At 38.4% G+C, this 16762-nt stretch overlaps 1 pseudogene; it reads left to right on the top strand.

Annotated features, from left to right (window-relative positions):
* The first annotated feature begins 13408 nt into the window (after positions 1 to 13408).
* On the top strand, positions 13409 to 13984 carry LOC131508578 (large ribosomal subunit protein eL20-like; annotated as a pseudogene).
* The last annotated feature ends 2778 nt before the right edge of the window (positions 13985 to 16762 follow it).

The following is a 16762-nucleotide window of genomic DNA, read 5'->3' on the forward strand; positions in this document are numbered from 1 at the left end:
GCCTGCATATGGCTGGCAGGGGCGGTCCAGCCCTTGTGCCCCTAGGTCCGTTAGCGTGACAAGGCCCGGCTGGTCCAGGTTGCCGGCCAGCTGCCTGGAAACACCTGAGACCAGAGCTCACATGCAGCCTCTGGGGACCAGGCTCCTTCCAGCAGGTTGGGGGGGGGGGGGGCGGTCCACGAGCTACTCCGCAGACACAGGCGCCAGCACAGGCTCACCCTCACTCACATTCCTGAGGTGCGTTTCCCGATACCTGATAACTTCTCTACTTCCTTTTGGATTTCTTGGCAGTTTCAACTTGTACAGGTGCCGCTTCAGGAACGAGCTCCTCAAAAGCTGTGTCTTCGTTGCCCAGAAGATCTGCCTGCTGAGAAAAATCCATGTCCTGCATAAACGACATGCTGTGCTTCAGAGCTAACAGCCGCTCCTAGAATCAAAAAGGACAGAGCAGCAGGCCTTTACCTCTGCCTCGCAGCCAAGGCGCCATGGCGATGGGTTGGATGTGGACAGCTGCAGCCTCGCCTGGCCTAACAGCGGGCTCCCATGGCACTACCGAGGCAGGTGTAGGTGGGAGTCAGCACCACAGGCGCGGCCGACTGGCTGGGCCAGCACTCGGGGCTGGCAGAGGGGGACGGGCCAGAGGGCACAGTGGCCCTCACCTCACCTACAGGCCGATCAGGTACAAGGCACTGGTCCTAGATGCGTGACACATGCAACCTGGCTCGTGGGACAGATCTGGGAAGCCACTCTGGATGGCCAAGACGTCCTGTCCGGACTCAGTGAGGCAGCCACGTAAAACAAATCACAGGCTGGCTGCAATCCATCAGACACCCACACTTAGATCAACAGATCCAGCACTTTCCACCAACCCTAAAGGAGACGTTCCAGCTGGCACAGGAGCAAAGAGAGAGAGAGAGAGAGAGAGAGCTTACCTGGAGGGGAGGGTGGCCTGGGATGTGTACCCTAGAGCAGAAGCTCCGTGCCACTGCCAGTGATGGACTGGTGGAAGCATGTCAGTCAGTGGGGGTGGGGCTCTGCGTAGGCATCGAGACAGAGGGGAACTCACGTCTCTGTGGCTCCCTGCTGCCGCGGGTTTCTTACTTTGCTCATCTTAAAGCCTGCGTGAAGGATCTTCTTGGTCTACTTGTAGTACACGGTGTCTGGTCTGTTGTAGGTCATCGCGTTATCACACATCAGTTTGAAATCAGCCTGAAAGGGAAAAAAATAGAATCTGTCGAATTTGAACCACTAAGATGCCAGCGAAAACCGGATTCCTGTCAAGAGGCTAAAACTGAGTGGCAAGCAACTAAACCAGGCTCTTCAGCTTCACAAATGGTTTTTAGTGACTCTTTGAGGAAAGTTTCAGACCTTACAGTGAGAAGCCTGCCAAACCTGGAGCTTCCTCTTGAGCACGACACATGCTTGCTTTCTGTTTCTGTTGTTTTATTCTGAGAAAGAGAATGTGTGTGTGAGCAGGGGAGAGACAGAATCCCAAGCAGGCTCCACGCTGTCATCACAGAGCCTGACGTGGGGCCTGAACTCGCGAACCATGAGATCATGACCTAAGCCAAAACCGAGAATTGGACGCTTAACCGACGGAGCCTCCCAGCTGCCCCAACAGGTGCACGTTCTAAGAACACCGCAGCTCCCTCTCTCCATCTCCAACTCCCCCGCTTTGGGAGAAATCAGGTGTAAATAGGAACAAGAAATGACAGCCAGGTCCTTTTAAGTAAAAGCTGAGGGATGAGCAGAGACCTGAGCACGTTCACGTCCTCTCTCTGGGATTTTGCCACAGAATTCAAAACTTGGGTCTCTCGGCGATTACTCTAAAAGCATCAGCAAAAAGGCTTTCCGTAAGATAGGAAAATCTTGCTGAACAGCTTACATTAAAAGCAAGCTATTGGACATTTCCATATATCATCACCCCAACCAAATTACAGACAGCACACACCTGTCACAGGTGCGCTGGCCATGAGGACGCATAAGGACAGCTGAAGCCAGCCAGACCCTGACTGAACCCCAGCACTGGCCCCACGGCCAAGGTCCCCAGGGCTGGGCCTGTGGCCCTCAAGTCCCCACCCTCTGCAGGCCTTGATGTAGCAGTCTTGAGGACAAGGCAGAGGGGGGACACTGCTCACATCCAGGACTGTCACTGGGCAGCAGAGCAAACCAGCGCCCGACAAGGAAGGTGGAGGACTGAGGGCCGCCCGCCCCAATACCCTTTCATGTGGCACAGCCTCTGAGGCTCAGCAAACACGCTCAGTCATGTCACCAGAAAATGACAGTGATAGAGCTAAGCCTTCCAAATTGAATAGAAACTAAGAAAGAAACCCGATGCCTTTTCCTAAATGACATCATTACCAAAGTGTCAAGCACTCATCTTGATCCGCCCCTGGTTTCAAAGCCAACAAACAATTCCTACCTCGCAGTTGTACCAAGAAACAGAGTTCAGAACTACACGCTAGAGAGTCATAGCGGCAGTGGTGGCGAGGTGGCATTGGCGGCGTGAGTAATTTATTAGGAATATTATTATTAAGTGTTAGCATATAAATTTTATTATAATAAAACATATTAAAATAAAGATGTTTCTGTAAAGAAAGAAACACCAAATAAGCTTCTTATGGAAAAATCACATAACATTAAGTAGGTAGTTTACAGCCATCTGATATGAATCCTGGGATATTCTCATTTCATACAAACAGAAGTTTTTAATTGTATGCAGAATATATGCACTAAGACCATTTTGTTAAGTATTTTCACTGAATACTCTACATAAGTTACAACTACATATCCCCTTAATTATAACAGGAAAAAAAATTTACTTACAATAACTTTACGGTAAACATTGAATATAATATTAAGTATAAATATAATGCATAAATATACGTTTTATTTCATAAAAACTGAAAATGAAAGTGAGGGACTCATGTCTGTTATATTCCTCAGTTTTCCCAATTTACAAATGCTTAAACAATCCTATCATACTGAGGATGATACCGAGGATCCACTAGATCAAATATTGATTCCCATTATAAACAGAAATCATTTCAAAATACAATTATGATCACAAAATGAAAATTTTAGAACTTTATCCTACATAGATTTCTCTAAAGAATGGTTGGATTGACGTCAGCTTCATTAGAAGACAACTTATGTTTAAAGCCATCATATCTTTCCATACTATTCTTCTTTTGCATCCTTAATTACTTGTATGATATATTCCTTTTGCTACATAACTAGCCGTCCCAAAGGACTTATTCTAATGGTACTCACCTGCATCCTTGAACATATATACCATCTTACGCTGACTGTAAATAGCCAAACCACCTACTTTGTCAGTTCAGAGACAACAAATCAATGCATGATAAATAACACCACTCCACTTTGGACTAAAAAACAGGAGGTTAAAGTGTTTCCCATTATTGCTACCAAGAAAAAAAGAAAATTTTCTGCCTTTGAAAATAGGCGTTGACTTCTCTTGACAGAATGTAAGTTTATCTACAGAAAAGATCCACGAATTCTTAACACATTTTTTTCATAATAATATAGTCTGTCCTTTAAAAAATAAATGTAAGAAAAAACTGTATATATTCTCTATAACAAGTAGGTAAACCATTTCACATACCAACAAAGAGTTATGTAGTGTATATTTCTATACGCTACTGTATAGATATAGGTATATTCCTATATTGAGGTTCTTATAAGGCAGACAGACACATATGAATACATATATCACAAGGTATTGTGCATTTACAATAGTATAGGAACAAACATAAAAAAATAGCCATTAATTATGGTATGTCCCCATGGTGGTAGTAGATGGTGGGCAAGGGTGCTGAGAAAAAAGTATAAATGAAGAGAAAAAAGTTATGGATGAAATGGCATTTAAACTTGGTCTTGATAAGTGAGTAGAATCACAGTAGAAAGATGGATTATAAAAGCAGTCCATGCGGACTAAATATTATGGGTAAGTTCTGAGTATTCTCATGTATATAATTTAATTAGAGACCAGAAATTGAAGCACCTAAAACTGTCAGGATAGGTACTCAAATATGGGTCTAGCTATAGACAACCGAGTGCCAGAATAAAGCGTTCACAATTGATTTGGTAACTAAGAGAGAGAAATTGAAGGATTCTGAGGAGAAAACCTGACTTGCAAGAGAAGATGGGAAGTCTACTGGAATTTGTAGGAATGATGTTGAAAAACAATTTTGACAGTGTAGGTAAGAAAATGTAACCTTGAACTGAGGGAACTAGTTATAAAAGACACCCGATAGCTATCAGTATAACTCTAGTACTTTTCTATAGCAAATTTCCCCAGAAACGGATTAAAACACCAACATGCTAAGGAAAATCATATGTTGTAGGGAAGGCCAGCAAAAGAAACTATGTGCATATGTATGTATAATTTTTTGTTTTGGATGCTACTTTTTTTTAACAGTATGGTAATTAATAACTTCTGTGCACCATAAAAAGATAAGAAGACAAAAGTAGTCTGGGCTTAACTTACAAATCAACAGACATGCAAAAAATCATCAAGGACATCTGTGTGTTATACCTCCCTCAGTAGTATGTCAAAAAGACAACCTACTCTCTCAAGAATGATGCCTGCAAAAAGCAGAGAGGAAAAAGTTCTCCTCAAGAACGCTTTTTGTTTTTCCTACAGCAACATTAATTACACTGTCGGCTAGAGCTGAAAGAATGAGATAAGCAGAAGCAATCTGATTCTCATCTTGTTTAAACTTGTCAGTTCTAAAATGAAGTCAAGAGTTAGGGAAAATGGAGAAGGTCTCCTTCCTCATTTAAAGATAAATGGGAAGTCCAACTCCTGAATTTTTTTTAAAAGGAGGGTTACTCTCTAGAAGACAGTTGTCTCTTTGAAAGTATTTCTAATTCAGCCTCTCACATGACAGCCTCCCAGAATCTGAGAGTGATATGTTTCATCAGGAGACACTCCCATCTTCAGTGCAGCTCTGGATCACCTGTTCTGCCTTTGACCCTCTGCTAAAAGAAAATGGATCTCTACAGGGCTTAGAAGCTGCCAAGACTTAACAAATTTTTCAGCTGAACTTTTGCTTCAACTCAGTGTTCTTACTTCCTAGTTCTGCTGTTTCATGTGGCATGCTAGGCAACCCTAAAGAGAAGCTACTTTCAATAAGCACTTATTTGTTAGAATTCTGACTCCCAATATGATCCTGGAGATTAGATACATGTTCCTCCAGAGAAGAGAAAGAAGGAGAGGGAAAACTGAGGAAAGAACAAAAATAGATGAAGTATGAATACGTAGATCACCTAGTGAAGGGAGGGTTAGAGAGTATGACACAGAGATGTGAAACAAAGCGTCTGAGGGGATGCGATGCCTGGGATTTGTCCCAAGTATCAAAACACTATGAATGTACCATATATTGAAGGGAATTTCAATACAGATCTTATCCAGTCAACATTTTTTTTTCCCTTCTGAGTTGTGAATCCCCTTCCTCTTCTAGTTGTGTATCCCTAAATTTTTCCTCAAATAAAGCCTTTTATTTTTTCAAGTGTTAAACGAGTGGAATGAAAAGAAAGAGACCATTTTATTTCTCATTTCTTGGACACATTTTTTTTATCCCTTAGAAAGTAAATACATTCAAATAATTACTTATTAAAATTATCTGGGACAATGCTTTAAAAAGCCCAATGCATGAATGGTTTTATTGTTGAGATTAATATATTTCACCAAATTCTACCCACTATTACATATCCAGACTGCTCTGATTGTTCACATGAATTTTTTAATGAGATATATTTTTAAAGTGTATTCTTTGAAGAATTTTTTTTTTTTAAATAGAAGCTTAGGCACATGAGTGAGGTCTGACTTTATGGGGGAAAAAAATATCACTTGAATCAAGACATGAGGTCTAGTCTATGCACCGATGCAGTGCCTACAATTCTGATGTGACATTCCAATGAAATCCTGAAAGTTAATACTTCCTAAATTCAGGTTTAGGGTACATGGGCTGGGAGAAAACAATTTCTCCATTATCTTCTTCACAATCTGAATCTTAAAGGTCACTTAATGATGGCAAATTGATGGGAGAAAAACTAAAAGCAACAAAACCAAAACCAACAAATAAGTTTTATTGTCAATTGAAAAAATAAATAACCAGCGCTGACAAGTAACAAAGAATCCTGATTTTAAAAAAGAAAGTGCATTTGCCATTTTTTTCTAATCTCTTTAAAGGTTTTCAATAGTTCTAAATTAAATCCCTTTCACCCTTATCTCTTTTTCCATCAGAAAATCCGAAGAGTATTTGGATTCAGACATCCACTGCACCAAAGATCTTTCATTACACAGCACAAACAAGCAATTTATTGAACAAGAACCCAATTACTTAACCTAGCTTCAGGTTTCATTCTATCTACCCTGCCGCATCTACCTTGACAGAAGCCTACTCATCTCTTCTGATGGACGTTGCTACATATCAGTTCTGATACAGAGAGATGATTCCTAACCTTCTTGTAGAGAACCACTGATTAAAGAAGCTCAGATGCCCATCTCAGCTTCCTTGGACCCAGGAATAACAATGGGAAAGAGTGCAGACAGATATGGACCCTTTCTTCCTCTGTATAAGGAACCAGCATTCAAAGAGTTGAAAAAAAGGAGTATCTGCTCAGAGAAAATGACTAACATTTACCAAAGTCCTGTACTGGCAGTGTCTGAGGTTCTCTCCAGTGTGTTTCTGTTCTTTACATTACTATCATGCTCCCCCCATTTTGCTAGTAGAGAAGAAAATAAATTCCGTAAAGTTCTTGTACCTTTATTGCTGCCATTCTTGTTTTCAAACTTATTGATAAACGATGTTAATGACTTGACTTTTACATCACAAATTCTCAACAGTAAATGCACATTAGAAGAACCTAGGAACCTACAGCCTGAGTCCCATCCCTACAGATTTTGATTTAATTCATCAGGACTGGAACCTGCGCATTGTTATTGTTTTTAAATTTCTCCAGATGATTATAATTTACAGCTAATGTTGAGAAGCATTATTTGATGTGAATAGCAACCAAAATTTTGTTATTATATTAGAATTATGAACAGCTGTTAGGAACCATTTTAGTTTAGCTTCATTTCCAAAGCAGTAATATTTTAAAGAAAAGCCTCTGGGGGCACCTGGGTGGCCCATTGGTTGAGCATCCGAATTCCTTTCAAGTCCTGTCCTCCTGGTTCATGAATTTGAGCCCCAGGTTGGGCTCTTTGTTGAGAGCTCGGAACCTAGAGTCTGCTTCATATTCTGTGTGTGTCTCTCTCTCTGCCCCTCCCTGCTGACACTCTGTCAATCTCTCTCTCTCAAAAATAAATAAACATTAAACAATTTTTAAAAAGGAAAGCCTCTAAAAGTTTAACTCATGAAGACATCGTTACCTCACAGGAAAGTCTATTTCTTTGGTTTCCTTTTTAACATTAAATCTTTAGAGAAAGTTCCCGATATATTTCAAAGTATCCATGTACACGACTGCTCATGACAGCACTGTTTTTCTTAATAAGTTCAATAATACCGACAATAAAGAAGTGGAGTTACACACACAAACACAGAGAAAGAGAAAGAGAAAGAGAGGGAGGAGAGAGAAGGAGAAAGGAAGACACCAACTAACTCACATAAATGGGAATAGGGAGAATGCCTTCAGTGTAAAATACTTTACGGATGTACTTATAGGCATATATGTACATGCATAATACCTTTTTGAAGAACACTGTAAAGGGTGGTTTCTAGAAATATAAGGTTAGGCTTTTATTTCTAGTATATACCTTTTTAATTCTTTCTATATTCTAATCATTTGTATGAACTGGTTTCATATATTTCAACTAGGAGAGACTATTTGGATAATGGGATAACAAATCATTTGTTTCTTTTTTAGAAGTTTTCAGTATTCTCCCAATACTGATGTGCAATTAGCTACCCACACTCTTCCTTGTGCTACCGTTTGGAGGTGATGAAGTTACCAGTCTTCTACATGATGGCCCATTAGCTATTTTAAAGAAAACGACAATGTTTTCCTTTGGTGGAAACTCATTTCAGATTTTCTTCATATTCTTTTGAAGACTGTACAGTGTGTTTAGTATTAATGTGCTGGTATTAAAGGATATGAAAATAATTTCACTAATTTGTGCCATGAAGAAGCTTACATTCGATCAAGGAGATAAAAATAAAAACATAAATAAAAAATAAAAAGTAGTAATTTCATTGCAAGTTCATTTGTAAACAGAGGAAACATTCTCTCAAGATGGTGAGCAACCAACACAGGGAGTGTAAAATTGGCAAATGGGCATGGAACGTGTTTCTCAAAATTTACTTTTCAAGTTAACAGAATTTTGATGTGTTATTTTAGTTCAATTTTACAACAGTATCAGATATTATTATCCCCAATTTATAACTTCATAAGTAGCAGCTCACGATATAATGGCTTTAAGGTCTTTTCTTCTCTGACCATGTTCTGATTCATCAATGTTGCTCTACAATAGCCAAGAATTAAATATACTTTCTAAATATGGTCTGATCAGTGCACAGGCAAGTGACACTACTGAGTCCACTGATTTTAGCACTAATATCTCTGATAATTTGTTCCAGAGTGAAGAGAGTGGAAGGAAAAATAGAGTTGATAGAAGCAGTTGGGTATATGGAGAAAGAAACAGCAAAGCCTGCCTGGAAGACTCAATGACGGCTTCAGAGAGCAGGCAGTGTTGGCTTGAACTGAGATTTGAAAAGCAAGGTTGAGTATTCCGGCCATAAATAGTGGGGTCTTCATTCCAAGCACAGGGAGTAATACAACCAGAATACTACCTGTTTAGACACTATGGATGCTTTCCACATTGTGTACAGTCACAAGAACAGGAACAAAGGGGCAAATGGGAGTGAGGTTTGAAAGGGAGATAGAGGACTGACCATTATTATCTTGGGAATTTGGATATGATTGTATAGGCAATTAATATAACAACATAATAACTCATTTTATGTCCTGGAGAAAGACCTGTGTATTTTCCAGACATTAAAAAGGAATGAAAACATGTATAATAGAGATGCGCTCAGCTAAAATAAAACATCACCTAAATATCAGTAGTTTTTAAGTTGAAATGACAATTTCATACTTTTGTAATTTTTACTCCCCATCAGGAACACAGTTACACACTTTTGTGAGAAACAATGGTCTTTTTCATTAAGCTATGCATGATATAGAAGAGTCAACAGGTGCCTAACATGACTGCTTGCGGTTAGGATCACTTTCAAATTTATTTTGGCATAGTATTTCCATCAGAAAATTCTAAGTCAATAATTTTTCAAAAAATTTGTACTTCTATTACAGGCCATTTATTGCAGGCTGTTTACTATGATTTTTTGCTTACAATTTCTTGCCAAATGAAAAGCCCTAACTTAGCTTCTCCCGAACAATTTCAAGCTTTAGCTTCTATAGTACAGCTGTCTACTGCATATCCTAAAATTGGTATCCCTACTGGGAACAACAGGAGACCATGGTGAGGAAAGAAAACACACAGCAATATGTATGAAAAGAGGCTTTTTTTGTCTCTTGGTTTTAATGTTCTTTAAGATAGCATACTGGTTTCCTCTGATGCAAGAAGATTCCTCAAAAGACACTAAATTTAGAGTCTTTAAACAATATTCTGCTCTATGAAATTCTTATCAAACATTCATTGTTGAGATTTTTAAAATATGGGTTAATAAGTAGTTTCAGACAATAGCAGAACAAAACTACTTATTTTATATTTGGAATATAAGACGAAATTGTATTTGTGTGATACAATGTTAGGGACTATACTGGTTATTTTTACTTGATAGAAGTATGATTTATAGTGTCTTTATGTAGATTGTGATTGTTTCATGTTTTATTGTCAAATTTCCTTGGCTAATAAAGCCACAGATAATGAAGCTGGCACAAGAGATCATTGTCTAGAGTTTTCAAGGTCAATATGTCAATTAAGATCCATGAGCTACTCATTAGGACCGGAAAAAAATGAACATGCTGAGCAAGAGGAGATTACAAGTCTGGGATATCAAACATCTGTATTGACTTATGACAGCGTCAAGTTCTCCCTTTTGTGAAGTGATTTAGAGGGGCAAATTACTTTTTCACTAATTTGACAAAGATGACACTTTTTAAAGCTTCCTAATATAGGTTCAAAGATGCTTCATCACATACATCCATAAACCATGATACATATATTGCATCAAATTCTCCAAGTACATATTGTCCATTTCATCTAGCAGAAGCATTAATTTATTTCCTTCATTCATTTGACAAAGACTTATAATTTCCTGAGTATGTACTGTGAATAAAGTTCTGGGTTAGCCAGAGGAGAGGGGGAAAAATGAGGTAACCACGATTTCTGTCTCAAATACCCTACAGAGATAGATACTAAGCAATTAAATACATGATCAGTTAATTATAGCTGGTATAAGTGTCACAAAGGGAAAGTGCATGATGTGAGAACATACAATTATTATCATATAGGACCTTCAATGAGAGAATCATGTGGTATGAACATATCCACAGAACATAGATATTAATTTACTAACTAAATATAATTGAATATGTATTTATTGAGAACCCACTATATTCCATTCATTCTGTGGGGGTTAAGGATGTAAGAAAATCATACAATGTAATTGGGGAAACAGACATATGTACAGAAAAATGCTAAAAGCTACAGAAGCACAGATAAAAGGTGGTCCCTGAGATTTAAAAAAGAAGAAGAAAAATACTTGAAAGAGAGAACTGGTTCATTCATTTAATAAAATATTTATTAAACATTTATCATTTTTCCAACTTGGTGCTTGGTGTTAGGGACTTATGTCAATAAAATATAACCCCTGTCTGTAAATGACTCACTTTCTACAGCAGTGGTCGAAACCAGGATGGTTTTCTCCTCAGGGGACATATGACAAAGTCTGGAGACATTTTTTTTTTTTGTCATAACTGGGGAGGGGGCACTACTGTCATCTAGTGGATAGAGACCAGAGATACTGTGAAACAGCCTACAATACAAAGAACAACACCCCCAGTGATGAATAATTATATATTCCCAAATGTCAATAGTACCAAGGTTGATAAACCCTTGAGAGCCACAGAGAAATAAGTAACCAATTACAATGCAGTATTATTAGTGATGAAATTGGGCTGTGTTTTAAAAGACTAAGGAAAGTAAAGGAATAAATGTGATGCATTAAGGAGAGTAGGCAAGGAAAATCATTTAACATAGTACACTATTATTGCAAATTTTGGTGAGATCCTGGAAATGCCTGTCAAAATGAAGATAGCAAGGTTAATATAGAATGGATGTGAGAGGGTTTTTGAGAGGTAAAACAAACGTTAATTTATGAAGCAATTATATGATGAAAGTTTGTGAGGTTGAAACAGATGGAAGAAGCAGATGGAAGAGTCAATGCTTTCCTTACAATTTGTTTTGTTTGGGTGGTAGGTTAGATGGTGTTAACATTAATATATATCAGGACAAAGGTGAAAGACAGTTTTGAAAGATATTAATAATGATAATAAAAATAATACTTACATGTTACATGTCAAAGAGTATGTTAGTCACAGCAAACTATTAAATGTGTCATAACCCTTGTTAGGGAGGTAGAGCTATTTAAAGTAAGTAGTTATCTCTAATTTTTAAGAAAGGGCAAGAGAGATTAAATACATCACTCAAGGTCCCATTGCTTATTTGTGGCAACATCCAAACTCCAATTGATATTTACCTTCTGAAGCCAGTGTTGTCAACCTCTATGCTCTACTGGATAAGGAAAGAGAGACTGTAGACCATCTAGGTGGAGTTTTCACAGTTTGGATTTAGATTGCTTGGGTTCTCCAAAAAGTGAAACCTGGCATAAAAGTTTATATACTGCCAGTTTCTTAGGGAATACAATTCCAGGGAAGCAGAAGTGAGGAGAAATTTGAGTGAGACATAGATATACGGAGAGCAAACATTCAATTTTAAGTCAAGCACACTTGATGGTTTGATTGCTGGAATGTCTTCTAAGAGACCATCCTAACTGTTGCATTTCAGGATAGCCCATGGATAAGACAAAAGGGAGAATATTCACCACCTCTCAACAACATTCGTTAAAAATTTGCTCTAAAAACTTTTAACTCTTCTGCCTTTCCTACATTGCTCATCTAGAGATACCAAGTGGGTGTCAGTGGCAACAGAGATGTCTTGAGGCAGGAGGCAAGAAAGATTCAGCATGAATGGAAGATAAAACACAATGAGTTGTGCCAGTGAGAATCAATCACAAGGAAAGCTAATGCAAAATAAGAGGCCAAGCCCTGAAACAAATACAACTGGGAAGCTATGCAATGGTGTGTACGAAATAGCTGACCTATCTGCTCTAAATATTACCAGCTTTGTTGCGCTCAAGTTATTTCCCCTTCTGGGGTCTTAATTTTCTCATCTTCAAAACGGAGAAAATCATGGTACCTATCCAGTAGTATTGAGAGGACTGGAGGATTTAATATATATTAATAATTTAAAACAGAATGAACATAAACACCAAATGCATTTATCATTTATTATTGACATCACCATCATCGTTGTTGAGAAGGAGAATATCAGCCCCTTAATAGCCACAAATGGGCTGAGTCTAACAGCAAGGCCTGGGTGTTGTTAGAGCTGGCCTGGCACCCACAGTTAAGGGTATAATGTCCTCTTGTTGAATATAAATTATCTCGGACAAAACACGAAGATCCAACAATGTCACTTTGTGACCATGATGAAGTGAGACAAAAAAACAAAAACTTAATTGATCAAATAGAGAGTACAATAGTCAATACTCCAAAGAGTATTTGAGAAAAATGGATAAAATAGAAGACAGATTACACTGGGCAAATTGATGAGCAGCAGATGGGGAAATCAATCATTTTTAAAGTATGAATGTGAATAAGACAGAGATGGGAATTTAACTTGAGGAAAATGTAGGGTTGCAGGAGAAATTACGTATGACAGGGAGAAGTAAACAGTTAGTTTGCTTTAAGAAAGGCTCTGTGGGAAAGAAGTGTTTGCAGATCCAAGAAAGAGAGGGGAAATCTGATGAAGTAAGTTCTTAAAGTACATAGAAAGGAGAGATAGCAAGAAAATCATTGGAAAACTAACCCTAAGAAGGAAAAGGTATTTCATTCTCTGAAATTGGAGGAGAAAGTGAGATAAATCCTAGTATCACTGAATATGAAGAATCTGTGATAGAGGGTAAAGAGGGGCAGCAAAGAAATTTCATGACTGTTGACTTGTTTCCTCACTGAGGAAATAATCCAAGACATCTGTTGAAGTTAAAGGATAGTAGCTTGGTAACACTGGGGCAGCCACAACAAAAAAGGGACCTGGAGCCAACAGGAAAGAAAAAGGTATCAGACATTAATAAGTATGCAGCCAACACTTCCTTTTGTGGGCTACAGTGAGAGTGGAAAGTGCGCCCCAAAGGCCTCAGGCACACTGGGAGAGTACAAGGTGATAGAGCACTGCCTGCCTACCCCAAATGCCATACTCTGCTCCTCTATCACGTGCACATCTTTGTACATAATCATGCTGTCAACAAGTCCCACTTCTGGTACTTTGTGTCTCAGCTGAAGAAGATGAATATATCTTCAAGGGAAATTGTCTACTAGGGACAGGTGTTTCAGAAATACCCCATGTGGGTCAAGAACTTTGGCACCTGTCTGTGCCATGACCCCCCAGTGGCACTCACAATATGTACCAAGAGTACTGGACCTGACCACTGCAGGTGCTGTTACCCAGTGCTACTGAGACATGGACACCTGGCATTGCACCTGGGCCCACTCGATCCAGATTATAAAGGTGGAGGAGACTGCAGGCAGCAAGTGCCTACCAGCAGCCAACCAACTCCATGACTCTATAATCAAGTTCCCACTGACCCACCGGGTCTTGCATGGCCAATAGAAGCCATGCTTTACCATGAAGAGGCCCAAAATCTTCTTTTAGATACAGAGCTTCCCTGTCCCTAGGTCTGCCCAAAGAAATGCCTTGGGAAAACCAAAAACCCAAAAAGCCAAACAAACAAACAAACAAACAAACAAAAAAAACCTAAACAAAACAAAACAGAGAGAGAGAGAGAGAGAGAGAGAGAGAGAGAGAGAGAGAATGCAGTTAAGGCAGAAGATTCTACACTCATAACCCTAAAGGATCTGATCAGTATAGCTATGTCATGTTTCTGTAGAAGTCCTAAGCATCTGAGATGACAAGGAGACACATAAAATTCTTGGATCAATCCCTGTTATCAATGGCAAGTTTTCTGTGGTGAAAGGTGAAGAGGAACAAACGAATAAAAAGTCTTAAGCGAGCACAATTGAAATGAGCGATGACTGTGTCCAGGCCACATAAACAGGAAAACAAAGCCTGCTACAGAATGACCCATTAAAGGAGCTCAATTTCTAGGTCACTGGAGATAGGGAATGGAGAAGACAGGTGGAGATGTAAGGGTGGGGTGGGGTGGGGGATGGCAGCTACGCTCAGTAGCAGTGCCACCGAAGGAATTTGAAGGTTGGAAAGGTAGAGGGTTTCAGATAAAGAGTTTTAAGATTTTGGAAACCAAACAATTATAAAAGATAGTGAGATGCAGACAATGATCTAGAAATTTGTCCTTGAAGTTGGGCAGTGTTATGGAGGGAAGTAACTAGAGAAGAGTCCAAGACCCTAGTGGCCAGGAAAGGTGTTACATGTTAACAGGAGATTAACTTTAAAAAGATTACTAAATATTAGTTATCCTATTTTCTCAGGCCAAATAAGATTTCTAGTACACTATAAAAAGAAGAAGAAAAAGAAAACCCCTTTAATGTTTCATATTATAGTTCAGAAAACTTACATTATTGTATAACAATTTCATTAAACTGCAGTGAGATTTATTTTTACAGAATGCTCATATGCTGCAGATAGACATTACCTTCTGAAGAAGATGTCAAATAGACTTGTTTATGCCCAGAGAAGCCACGTATGTAGAAAAAGCCTCACACATCTACTACAGTTTCTGGAAAAGAGTTGAACAATTAGTGGTTACTATGATGGAATTTAAAACAGATTCAAAAGATATAAGAAGCTACATTGTCAAAGGAATGGTATATAATTCTTGTGCTTCTTTACGTATGAGATCTTTTCTAAAAATTTTTTTGATGTTTAGTTATTTTTGAGAGAGAGAGAGAGAGAGAGAGAGAGAGAGAGAGAGAGCGCGCAAACAGGGGGAGACACAGAATCCAAAGTAGGCCCCGAGCTCTGAGCTGTCAGCACACAGACCTACACGGGGTTTGAACTCATTGACCACGAGATCATGACCTGAGCTGAAGTCCAATGCTTAACCAACTGAGCCACCCAGGTGCCCCTCTAGGTATAAGATTCTTAATTTAAAAAGTAACTGCATAAATCTCGTGATGCTAGGAAATACTTGGTTACACTGAAGCTTTATTTAGCCCTGAAAAGAAATTCAGTGTTCTCTCTGGTAAAATTTTGAAGAATCACTCATTAGATCTAATTGTTCTTCCAGAACGTCTGGCTGTTAGAGGTAATTTAGTAGGACACTAAATAAAATATACTCACAGATTACTTGCTACAAATAAGATTGTACTCTCTGTCTGTATCGTGAAACATTAAATCATATTTCCAAAGAGAGAAGTTACCAGATTATCTCCTTGAGAAAATACATGTGTGTTAATTCTTAACATCTTAACTCTACATTTGGGAAGACCTTATTTTAAGGTTTGACTTTTTCCTGCTGCTGATCATAGACATGAAGACAATAATCAGAACCACTAACATAAGATGACAAAGAAATGCCATAAACAAATACTTACATAAGATATACCAGGAAAACAAACAAACAAACAAACAAACAAACAAAAAACTTGTTTTTTCTGGGAAGTCTTACTGTGATATGTAGAATTTTCTTTTACAAAGATTAGGTGATTTTGAGTGGTGTTTACAACTAAAAGATAGGGAAAATCAACATTTTTTTAAATTTTATTTTTCTTCTGGAATCCTCAGGCAATATTATAACTGACTCATTTAACTCATCTGAATTAGTTTTTAATAAGCTCTCAAAGGTGGACCAATCGTCTCTAGTTTCTCCTGGGAACTGGAGAAAATTAAATGAAGGTGCGATCCAAACTCCTAAGGATATTTTTTGGCTAATTTTTGAGACTTCTTACTTCTAACTAATTTCCCTTAGATCTACATACCATTCTGACCCCACATCTACCATGGGTGATTAAGAGTTCTGCTTGCTTCTTTCACTATCAATAGGAATAACTCTTATTTCAAACTTAGAATTTACCTGCAAAGCTGAAAAACTTGTCAGTTCTTATCTACCATTACACTCTGTCTTATTCACACACAAAAAAATCATTTATTGATTTCATATGTAACCAATGATGGGTTTTACATTCTTAGCTATTAACCAACCACTCCTTTTGATTTTGGTATATTGTTAGAATTTAGAATTCAAACCCAATCCCTTACTCTTGTCTCTCAACTTCCACATATCTATTGGCATAATCAGAAGTTAGGAATAGGTCATGTTTGAGAACCTAGAACTCTCTGCATGTCATTTAACAGCCACCAGTCACCAGTCATGTATAGTTATTGGGCCCTTGAAATGTGTCACTACTCTGAACTGAGATGTGCTGTAAGTTTAAAATATAAAGCAGGTATTTAGGTCCTAGTACAAAAAAAGGTAAAATATCTCATTAATTTTTATAATGGTTTGATGTTGAC

This window comes from Neofelis nebulosa, chromosome 4 (genome assembly GCF_028018385.1).
Source record: "Neofelis nebulosa isolate mNeoNeb1 chromosome 4, mNeoNeb1.pri, whole genome shotgun sequence".
NCBI classification, from domain to species: Eukaryota; Metazoa; Chordata; class Mammalia; order Carnivora; family Felidae; genus Neofelis; species Neofelis nebulosa.